We start from the raw sequence: 9,946 nt of genomic DNA, 5'->3' as shown, positions 1-9,946 counted from the left end.
TTGTTCCTTAAGGGCATCAACTAGAATCATCAAAGATCTGCTGAAGGTGAGATTAGAAATGATTACTTTTCCAATGATCTTCCTGTACATAAACACACAAGAGCTGATTGGCTGTGGCTGATAAGGACCTACTGCAGATGTCTTCAGGGCTCCCCTGTCCCACCATCCCATTAGATGGGGTGGTACTATCCTAAGACCAGCCTTCTACCTTAGGGAATTCACTGTGATAACTGACAATATCTTCCTCCAGTCCAGTTGTTCTGATGTGATTAATAACCTGGACATCCAATCTGCAATTGTGATAACAACTAGAAGCATCTCTGCCAAACACTGTGAGCACCCATTCACACCCTAGTTTCACTGCTGTCTTTCCTGCATCCACCTTGGCATAGGTCAAACACACTTAGGTAGAACTGAGTACTTCTTAGGAGTCACATCAGGTCCTCTTAGCTTCAATTCAGTTCAGTTCAGTTCCTCAGTCATGTCTGACTCTTTGCAACACCATGGACTGCACCATGCCAGGTCTCCCTGCCCATCACCAACTCCCGGGGTTTACTCTAATTCATGTCCATTCAGTCGGTGGTGCCATTCAACCACCTCATCCTCTGTCATCCCTTTCTCCTCCCACCTTCAATCTTTCCCAGCATCAGGGTCTTTTCCAATGAGTTGGTTCTTCACATGAGGTGGCCAAAGTCCTGGAGTTTCAGCTTCAGCATCAGTCCTTCCAATGAACACCCAGGACTGATTTCCTTTAGGAGGGACTGGTTGGATCTCCTTGCAGTCCAAGGGACTCTCAAGAGTCTTCTCCAGCACCACAGTTCAAAAGCATCAATTCTTTGGCCCTCAGCTTTCTTTATAGTCCAACTCTCACATTCATACAGGACTACTGGAAAAACCATAGCTTTGACTAGACCCATCTTTTTTGGCAAAGAAATGTCTCTGCTTTTTAATATGCTGTCTAGGTTGGTCATAGCTTTTCTTCCAAGGAGCAAGTGTCTTTTAATTTCATGGCTGCAGTCACCACCTGCAGTAATTTTGGAGCCAAAAAAAAAAAAAGTCTGTCACTATTTCCACTGTTTCCCCATCTATTTGCAAGGAAATGATGGGACCAGATGCTATGATCTTAGTTTCTGAATGTTGAGTTTTAAGCCAAATTTTTCACTCTCCTCTTTCACTATCATCAAGAGGCTCTTTAGTTCTTTGCTTTCGGCCCTAAGTGTGATGGAATCTGCATCTAAGGTTACTGATATTTCTCCTGACAATCTTGATTCCAACTTGTGCTTCATCCAGTCCAACATTTCTCATGATGTACTCTGCATGTAAGTTAAATAAGCAGGGTGACAATATACAGCCTTGACGTACTCCTTCCCCGATTTGGAACCAGTCTTTTGTTCCATGTCCAGTTCTAACTGTTGCTTCTTAACCTACATACAGATTTCTCAGGATGCAGGTCAGATGGTCTTGTATTCCCATTTCTTGAAGAATGTTCCAGTTTGTTGTGATCCACACAGTTTAAGGCTTTGGCATAGTCAATAAAGTACAAGTAAATGTTTTTCTGGAACTCTCTTGCATTTTCAGTGATCAAACAGATGTTGGCAATTTGACCTCTGGTTCCTCTGTCTTTACTAAATCCAGCTTGAATATCTGGAAGTTCATAGTTCATGGACCACAGCCTTGTCTAACTCAATGAAACTATGAGCCATGCCATGTAGGGCCACCCAAGAGAGACGGGTCTTAGTGGAGAGTTCTGACAAGACGTGGTCCACTGGAGAAGGAAAGGCAGACCACTTCAGTATTCTTGCCTTGAGAACCCTATGAACTCTCAGCTTCACTGCCTCCTATACATGATGCACTTCAGCTACTGTGTTGTAAACTTCAAGACTTCATTTTCCTGCTCCCTCAACATCCCTGCAAATGTGGTGTGAGCTCCCCACTCGATTCATCAGGTACACCATTGTGATGAGATTTTCCCTGCTACAAGTGCCACTTCTGGCCTCCTCTGACTGTGACCTAGGGACATTTAAATGCACCACTGAATTTCTCTCACAGCTTTTCCTTGTGTAACTGCACCATGACTTCGGGTATGGTCACTTGTCCATGGGTCTTCACATGCCCTTGTGGGGTCACCATTGCTTAGCTGAGCCTGTTCTATTGGCACATCACCCACATATCAACCTGATGGAGTGTGGTGACTCTGACTTTTAGGACCAATGAGGATAATAAACCTTGTTGCCTACAACTCTCCTATGACACCACTCTCCCATCAATGTAGCCACACCCTACTGACCATTATGTCAAAGAATACAGAACAATTACCATGCTAAGACTGTGTCACAGAGGTCGAATCCAGAAGCTAATCTGTATGAAACTTTTGACCTCACCTCTGCCTCCTGTGACACATCACAAAGACCCTTAACCCAAGTATGTTCTAAAGGCTGTATCCGTAATCTCAAATCATTCTGGTAATAAGACAGAGGCTTTTCCTGCTAGAGATCCCCACACAAACCAGACAGGACTTACCTGAGCAGACTACTCCAGCATCCCAGTCGTGGGAATAGCTATCATTACGATAGTCTATAATATTAGAATGCCTACAGTCACTGACAGTTGACTCTGTCCCATCACATGAAGTATACAAAAGCCAAATGGGGCCAAGTCCTGGCCCAAAATAAGCCCCTCCAGGAAAACCAATGGCAGCTCCACACCCCAGCTGTCTGCACACTATAGATGCATCCTTCAAGCTCCATTTCACATCATTCACTGTGCCCCATTCTCCTTGGTGCTTCACTTCCACTCTCCCCTCACAGTGGTGGGCTCCATCCTTCAGCCTCAGCTCCAGAGCTGCAAAAGAGACACACGACAGGAAAGATTTTAGGAGACTTAGAGTGGTATAATATTTAAAACATTAGCCCTTTGAAAAGCAAAACAGTGCATGGGATATAGTATGTCCTGACTTCTGTGGTATAAACATTCCCAGCGTGGCCAACTCTAAGCCCCCAATGTGCCATCACTGAACACCGAGCAGGAAGGGAGGCACCAAGTATTTCTCAGGAGCCTGTAGAACCAGCTCCAGGGACACCATCGAGGACAGGCCTCCAGAGACTCTGGATGCTGCCCTCCCTGTAGATGCTCCCAAGGCTACTAGGGCCCAGCTTCTCCATCTCAGTTGCAGCTCATGGCCTGGGATCCAGGGAGGAATCCTCCTTCTCCTTTCCTGTCCATAGGAAGCATCTCATCCAGCTCAGGAACAGAGAGCTGGGGTAATGGGCTCTAAAATGTCCTGCTTATTCCTGCCATCTTGTGTTCATGTCTTTGTGTAATTCCACACTCCAATGTACCTAGTAACATGCATCTAACAAATGGAATTTGAGGAAAGTGATCAGATGTCACTTTAGTGATTAAGTCATAAGATGACTCTGGTTTCTGCATATAGAAAAGAGTTCATTAGTAGGAACATCATAGATGGAGACATTACCAGTGTTCAGTTCAGTTCCGTTCAGTCGCTCAGTCATGTCTGATTCTTTGAGACCCCATGGACTACAGTATGCCAGGCCTCCCTGTCCATCACCAACTCATGGAGTTTACTCAGACTCATATCCATTCAGTCAGTGATGCCATGCAAGCATCTCATGCTCTGTCATCCCCTTCTCCTCCCACCTTCAATCTTTCCCAGCATCAGAAGACTCTATTAAAAAAAAAAAAAAAAAGAACTAACCAGATATTTTGTGATTCTTTGATAGCTCAGTTGGTAAAGAATCCACCTGCAATGCAGGAGACCCCGGTTCAAATCCTGCATCAGGAATATCTGCTGGAGAAGGAATAGGCTACCCACTCCAGTCTTCTCTTGTGGCTCACCTGGTAAAGAATCAGTCTGCAATGCTGGAGACCTGGGTTTGATCCTTGGGTTGGGAAGACCCCCTGGAGAAGGGAAAGACTACCCACTCCAGTAAGGCCTGGAGAATTCCATGGACTGTGTACAAAGAGTCAAACATGACTGAGTGACTTTCAATTCTTCAATTCTTCAACCAGATATTTTGAAGCTGAATAATAAATGAATGGGCTTCCCAGGTGGCACTAGTGGTAAAGAACCTGTCTGCAAGTGCAGGAAATGTAAGAGACTCGGGTTTGATGACTGGGTCCGGAAGATCCCCTGGAGGAGTGCATGGCAACCCACTTCAGTATTCTTGCCTGGAGAATCCTATGGACAGAGCAGCCTGGTGGGCTACAGTCCATAGGGTCACAAAGAGTCAGACACGACTGAGGCGACTTAACAGGCACAATACAATGAGGAAACTGAAGAATTCAGCACAGAGATTCAACAACAGACTTGACCAAGGGAAAGAAAAAGAAAAAAGAATCAATGTGTTAGAAGAAAGACTAGTTGAAAGCATCCAAATAGAGGAGCCAAAAGAGAATGAAAGGAATATAGAAAGCCTATATATAAAGACCCTATAAAGAGAAACAGTGTATGGACCGGAGTCATAGCAGAAGAAGTGAAGGAGAAAAGAATTAAGGTCTGAGGACTTCCCTAGAGGTGTAGTGGTTAAGAATCCACCTGCCAATGTAGGGGACATGGGTTCAATCCCTGGTCCAGGAAGATTCCACATGCCGCAGAGCAACTAAGCCAGTGTGCCACAGCTGCTGAAACGTGTGCACCTAGAGCCTGTGGTCTCCAGCAAGAGAAGCCACTGCAGTGAGAATTCTGTGCACTGCAGCAAAGAGTAGCCCCTGCTTACCACAGCTAGAGAAAGCCCGCATGCAACAAGGAGACCTAGCCAGCCAAAAATAAATAATTATAACCAGGTTCGATGCAAGATACTGGATGCTTGGGGCTAGTGCACTGGGATGACCCAGAGGGATGGTATGGGGAGGGAAGAGGGAGGAGGGTTCAGGATGGGGAACACATGTATACCTGTGGCAGATTCATTTTGATATTTGGCAAAACTAATACAATTATGTAAAGTTTAAAAGTAAAATAAAATTTAAAAAAATAAAATAAAAAATAAAGAGCCAAATATAGTGACTAACACATTATAGATACTCAATAAAAGTCTATATACTTAAAAAAAAAAAAAAGAAAGAAAGAAAGACAGGCTGCAAATTTCCAAACATGGGGAAAGATCTGGACATCTAAGTTCAAGAAGTTAATAAGTCACCCCAAAATTTCAATCCAAAACAACCTTATCCAAGACTCACAGAGTAAACTGTTCAAATGCAAAGAGAAAGAGAGAATTCTGAAAGTCTAAAGAGAAGAAAAAAATCTGTCACCCAAGAGAACTCCCATAAGGATATCAGCGGATTTGTCCAAAGAAACCTTGCAGACCATGAAGAAGGATTGATAACATACTCCACTCTCACTCAGTGGAAAGCAGCTCCCAGGGAGGGAGGGACAAGAGAGGGCATGAGAGAAAGTGCTCCCTACAGAGTCACAGCAGATCCTGGGAGGGGAAAGGACCATCCCAGGCCCCCAGCACATCAGGAAATGAGTCACGGGGACCGGGGCAGGGACTTGGGAACTTATACATGTGGGGCTGCACATCAACTGATCTTTACAAACAGAGGGACAAGTCGTTCATTGGAAGGACTGATGTGGAAGCTGAAACTCCAATATTTTAGCCACCTGATGTGAAGAGCTGACACATCTGTAAAGACCCTGAAGCTGGGAAAGAGAGAAGGTGGGAGGAGAAGGGGACGACAGAGGATGAGATGGTTGGATGGCATCACCGACTCAATGGACATGAGTTTGGGTAGACTCCGGGAGTTGGTGATGGACAGGAAGGCCTGGAGTGCTGCGGTCCATGGGATCGCAGAGTCAGACATCAGTGAGCGACTGAACTGAACTGAACTGAACAGACAAGAGGTCCCCTCTCCTGGATGCAGTCTTCTCTGCTCCCTAATGGACACCTGGTGGGAACAGGTGAGGCCAGCAGGCAGAGCCTCTCACAGAGCCCAGTGCTAGGCAGACATGGCAACAAGCAGAGGGGAGCCGGAGAGATGGGGGAGAGGAGCCAGAGAGAGGCAGGCAGGTGTATGATTATCTCTGATCCAGTTACATGCAGCAGCCATGACACCCAGCCCTGTGGACACCCCATGTGCTTCACAGACCAACGGACTCACTCCCTGCTCAGCAGCTCTGTTCCTCTCACACAAACAGGCTCCACCTCCCCTCACACACACACACACACACACACAGCCTCACACACTACTCACACACTCCTCACTCACCCTCACTCACCCACACTCACCCACACATACTCCTCACACACCTTAATACATCACTTGCACACTCCTCACACACTCCACAAACACATACACTCTTCACACCCACATACACCCTCACATATACACACACTCACACACACACTCTTCATACCCTCACACACACACACCCTCACACACTCCTCACCTGCACACATACACACACATACACACACACAATCACAGAGCCTACAGGAGCGAAGACACAGGAAACACAGCGACTCAGGGGCGGTGCTCACACACCAGGCATGTGGAGCGTGTGGGAACAGCCCAGAGTCCCAGCTGAGCTCAGTCACTGGACCTTCCACACACTGAGAGCCACTGGGACTCCTAGAAGCTCCCTGAAAACAAGAGAGACCATGGAGGACACTTAGGCTGACCCAGCTCGATCCAGACAAAACCTCACGGCTCTGTAAAATCTGCCGTTATGACCAATGGACACCTCCCCCCACCCCACCATAGGAGAGGAACCAGTATTCACATCAGCATGGTTCTTTTTTGGTCAGAAACACTGAGGCCAGGTTCCACAACTCCAGACACCTTTCCCTTCATCAAGGTGTCCTCTCCCCTGCTGTGAACCAGGACAGAGGGGCAGCTCTTACCTTGACCACCCACCATGGTGCCAAGGAGGAGGACACAGAGTCCCTGCAGGGAGAGGTGTCTGCCCAGAGCCATCCTGACCCCACGTCCTCAGGGTCACAGTCCCAGATGCAGGATCAGCCTGTGAGGAGGCGTCAGGGTGCCAACCAGGGTCTATATAGACCTCCCATTATACCCTCCCTCCTGAGAGCCAATAGCGACACCTTTTACCATTTCAGGCACTATCAGAGGCTGCATCTGCCCCTTTCTGAAGCTCAGACACCAATGAGCTTCTGAATCTTCAACATCTCCTTATATGAGCAACACGGTCCTTTGACTTCCTGCTTCCGTAGTCCTGAGAGCTGGGTCCCACCACTGGGACTGGGGTAGAAACAGTTCATCAAAAATCATGAGTGCCTTTCTCTCCCCTGATCACCCTGGTCAATATCTGCAGACTTGAGATCTCACAGGGTCTGGGTGTGGGATCTGTTGACCGGTGGAGAATAACTTTTGTAGAATCGAGCATTGATCTTCCCCGGCACTGAGCTCAGGGTGGAAGCAGAGAACTACAAGAAGTCTTGAAACACAAGAGTATTTATCAGGTCAGCAGAAAATGAGGACCAGGAGTACTGGAATTCACAGGTGACTGTGAAGCCATGAAGTGAGACCCATCAAGTTGGGCAGATGAGATTGCAGGGTTTTTCCCCTTCTCAGAATGATCTGGACACTTGGTCCTGGAGCATGTGCCTGCATGCTCAGTCCTGTCTGACTCTTTGAAACCCCTGCACTGTAGCTTGCCAGCCTCCTCTGTCCAATGGATTTCCCAGGCTTGAATACTGGAGGGGGTTACCATTTCCTTCTAAAGGGATCTTTCTGACTCAAGGATCAAATCTGCTTCTCCTGCATTGGCAGGCGGGTTCCCTATAGGGACATTCAGACGTGTTAAATCCCTTTCCCTTTAATGCATTTCATTTTATGTGAAGTATCTCTTTCAGCTAGTCACTAAATAATGCTGACAGAGAGGAAGAGATTGCTATTAAAGGAAACAAAAAGAAAGTAGGAGTCATCATTCAACTCTAGCCCACCAAAATAGGAGCAGGGATCTCTAGAAGAAAACATGGGGCTTCACTGATGGCTCAGCAGTAAAGAATCCGCCTACAAAGCAAGAGACATGGATTCAATCCCTGGGTCGGGAAGATCCCCTGGAGAAGGAAATGGCAACCCACTCCAGTATTCTTGCCAGGACAATTCCACGGACAGAATGGCCTGGGCAGCTACAGTCCATCGTGTCGAAATGAGTTGGGCACGACTAAGTGACTAAACAACAAAAACAAGAAGAAAATTATACTTTAGAAAGACTAAAGTTTTCTAAACTTCACATGTACCCCCTTTATATGCTGAGAGTATGGTTTGATAAGATTCAGAATACTTTTGTATTATAAAACCATAACTAAAGAAGACACAGAATATAATTTAAGGGGAACACCTCCAGAGAGATGGGGAAATAGAAAGTCTCCTACATGATAGCTGCAGGCAGGGGGCAAAGAAGGGGTGAGTGAAGCAGAGAAGAGAAAGGGGTTCATGCTGCCTGAAACCACCAATGAACCCACCTCCTCTGTTCTGCATTTAAGAGGAAAGGTGGCGGCAAGAATGGAATCCCAGGCGGGTTGAGGGGACAGATCCAAGCAGAAGGGATGATGTCCAGTGTAGCCATTGCTGCTTTGTTCTGTTTCCACTCATCAGAGAAGTCCCAGATGCTCCCCCAGAAGGTACCCCAGGGATGAATAGAGAGACTGAGAAGGGCCGTAAGTAATGCAAGATAGAGCTTCCCCATCGAAATTCAAGGTCACTAATGTGCTGCCCCCTTTCCTCATGCTGCCTCAGGCTCAAGATTCCCATGATGAAGCCCTATGGTCCACACAACCCCACCCTGAGGCCCCCTCACCCTGACTCCATCTTTTCAGCACAGACGTGGAAGGAAGCATCTGTGACACACAGACCCCAGGGTCCCCACCGGAGCTCAGAGACAGCTTCAAGAGCCACTCATGGCCCACCTTAAGGTCTCAGTAGGGCCAACACTGAGGACAGCTGCAGATTAGTCCACAGCCCTGCCACATCCCCCACAAGAGGGACCCCTCATCCCAGTCAGCAGACACAGCTTCTCTGTCCCACCATGCCTGTTCTTCATACTTGAGATGGGAAAAAAGACAGTTGAACACATGCTTTTCTTCCTCTAAATATGCTAATATTTACCCATTATTGATTTAAGTATCACTTCCTTGTCATCTGGTCCTCTCACACTCAAGCCCCATGACTGTACCTGACCCCATCTCCTTCTATATCTGGACCTTTAACATGTTAATGATAAAAACTTACTATAAATATCAAAACCAAAATTTACACTCAGTTGCTGAAGTAAGACCAGGATCTGCTCAGTCACTTAGAATTGATGCTCTACTCCCTCTGGGCCCAGAGTCATCATTCCTTACCCAGTTGTGGAGTCCACACCATCACCAGAAACCACCAGCCAGACAGGGAGAACATAGGACGTGCTTCCTGAGATCCAGTCATCCCTCCCACAGGATGACACAGAGATGCATTTAGTGAACCAGGTACATATGGTCTCAACTTGGGATGGAGATCTCACAGGTAAGATGCTGTTGGCAGCTCCAGACCCTTTATAGAAAGGGATGGGCTATAAGGAGTGGCAAACTCAGGGCTGGCAGCCTGTCCCCACAGCACCCTCTACCCCAGAGCTGGGGGTGCAGGGTCAACATGGACCAACTCACCCTCGGATGAAGCTACATCTTTCTGACACATAAAGAAATCTCAGTATCCAATCTCATCAAAGATTTGAAGGAGGAAAGTTTTAGGGAGGACACTAACCCAGCTGTGTCCACAATGAACATGAGAGAGTGCAGTACAGGGTCAGGAAAACAGGCTCGGGAGCCAGACTGCCTGGTCTTGACTCACAGTTTAGCCACATGCCAAGTGCAGGCCTTGAACAGGGTTCTTACACTCTCTGATTAGTAAAAGGAGGGTGATGATCCCACCAAGACGACTGATTTTGGTGAGGATTAGGTGAGTTGGCATTAGCATGTGATATTAC

This window comes from Bos taurus, chromosome 5 (genome assembly GCF_002263795.3).
Source record: "Bos taurus isolate L1 Dominette 01449 registration number 42190680 breed Hereford chromosome 5, ARS-UCD2.0, whole genome shotgun sequence".
NCBI classification, from domain to species: Eukaryota; Metazoa; Chordata; class Mammalia; order Artiodactyla; family Bovidae; genus Bos; species Bos taurus.
The sequence above is the reverse complement of the archived record's forward strand: the minus strand, read 5'-3'. Positions refer to the sequence as shown.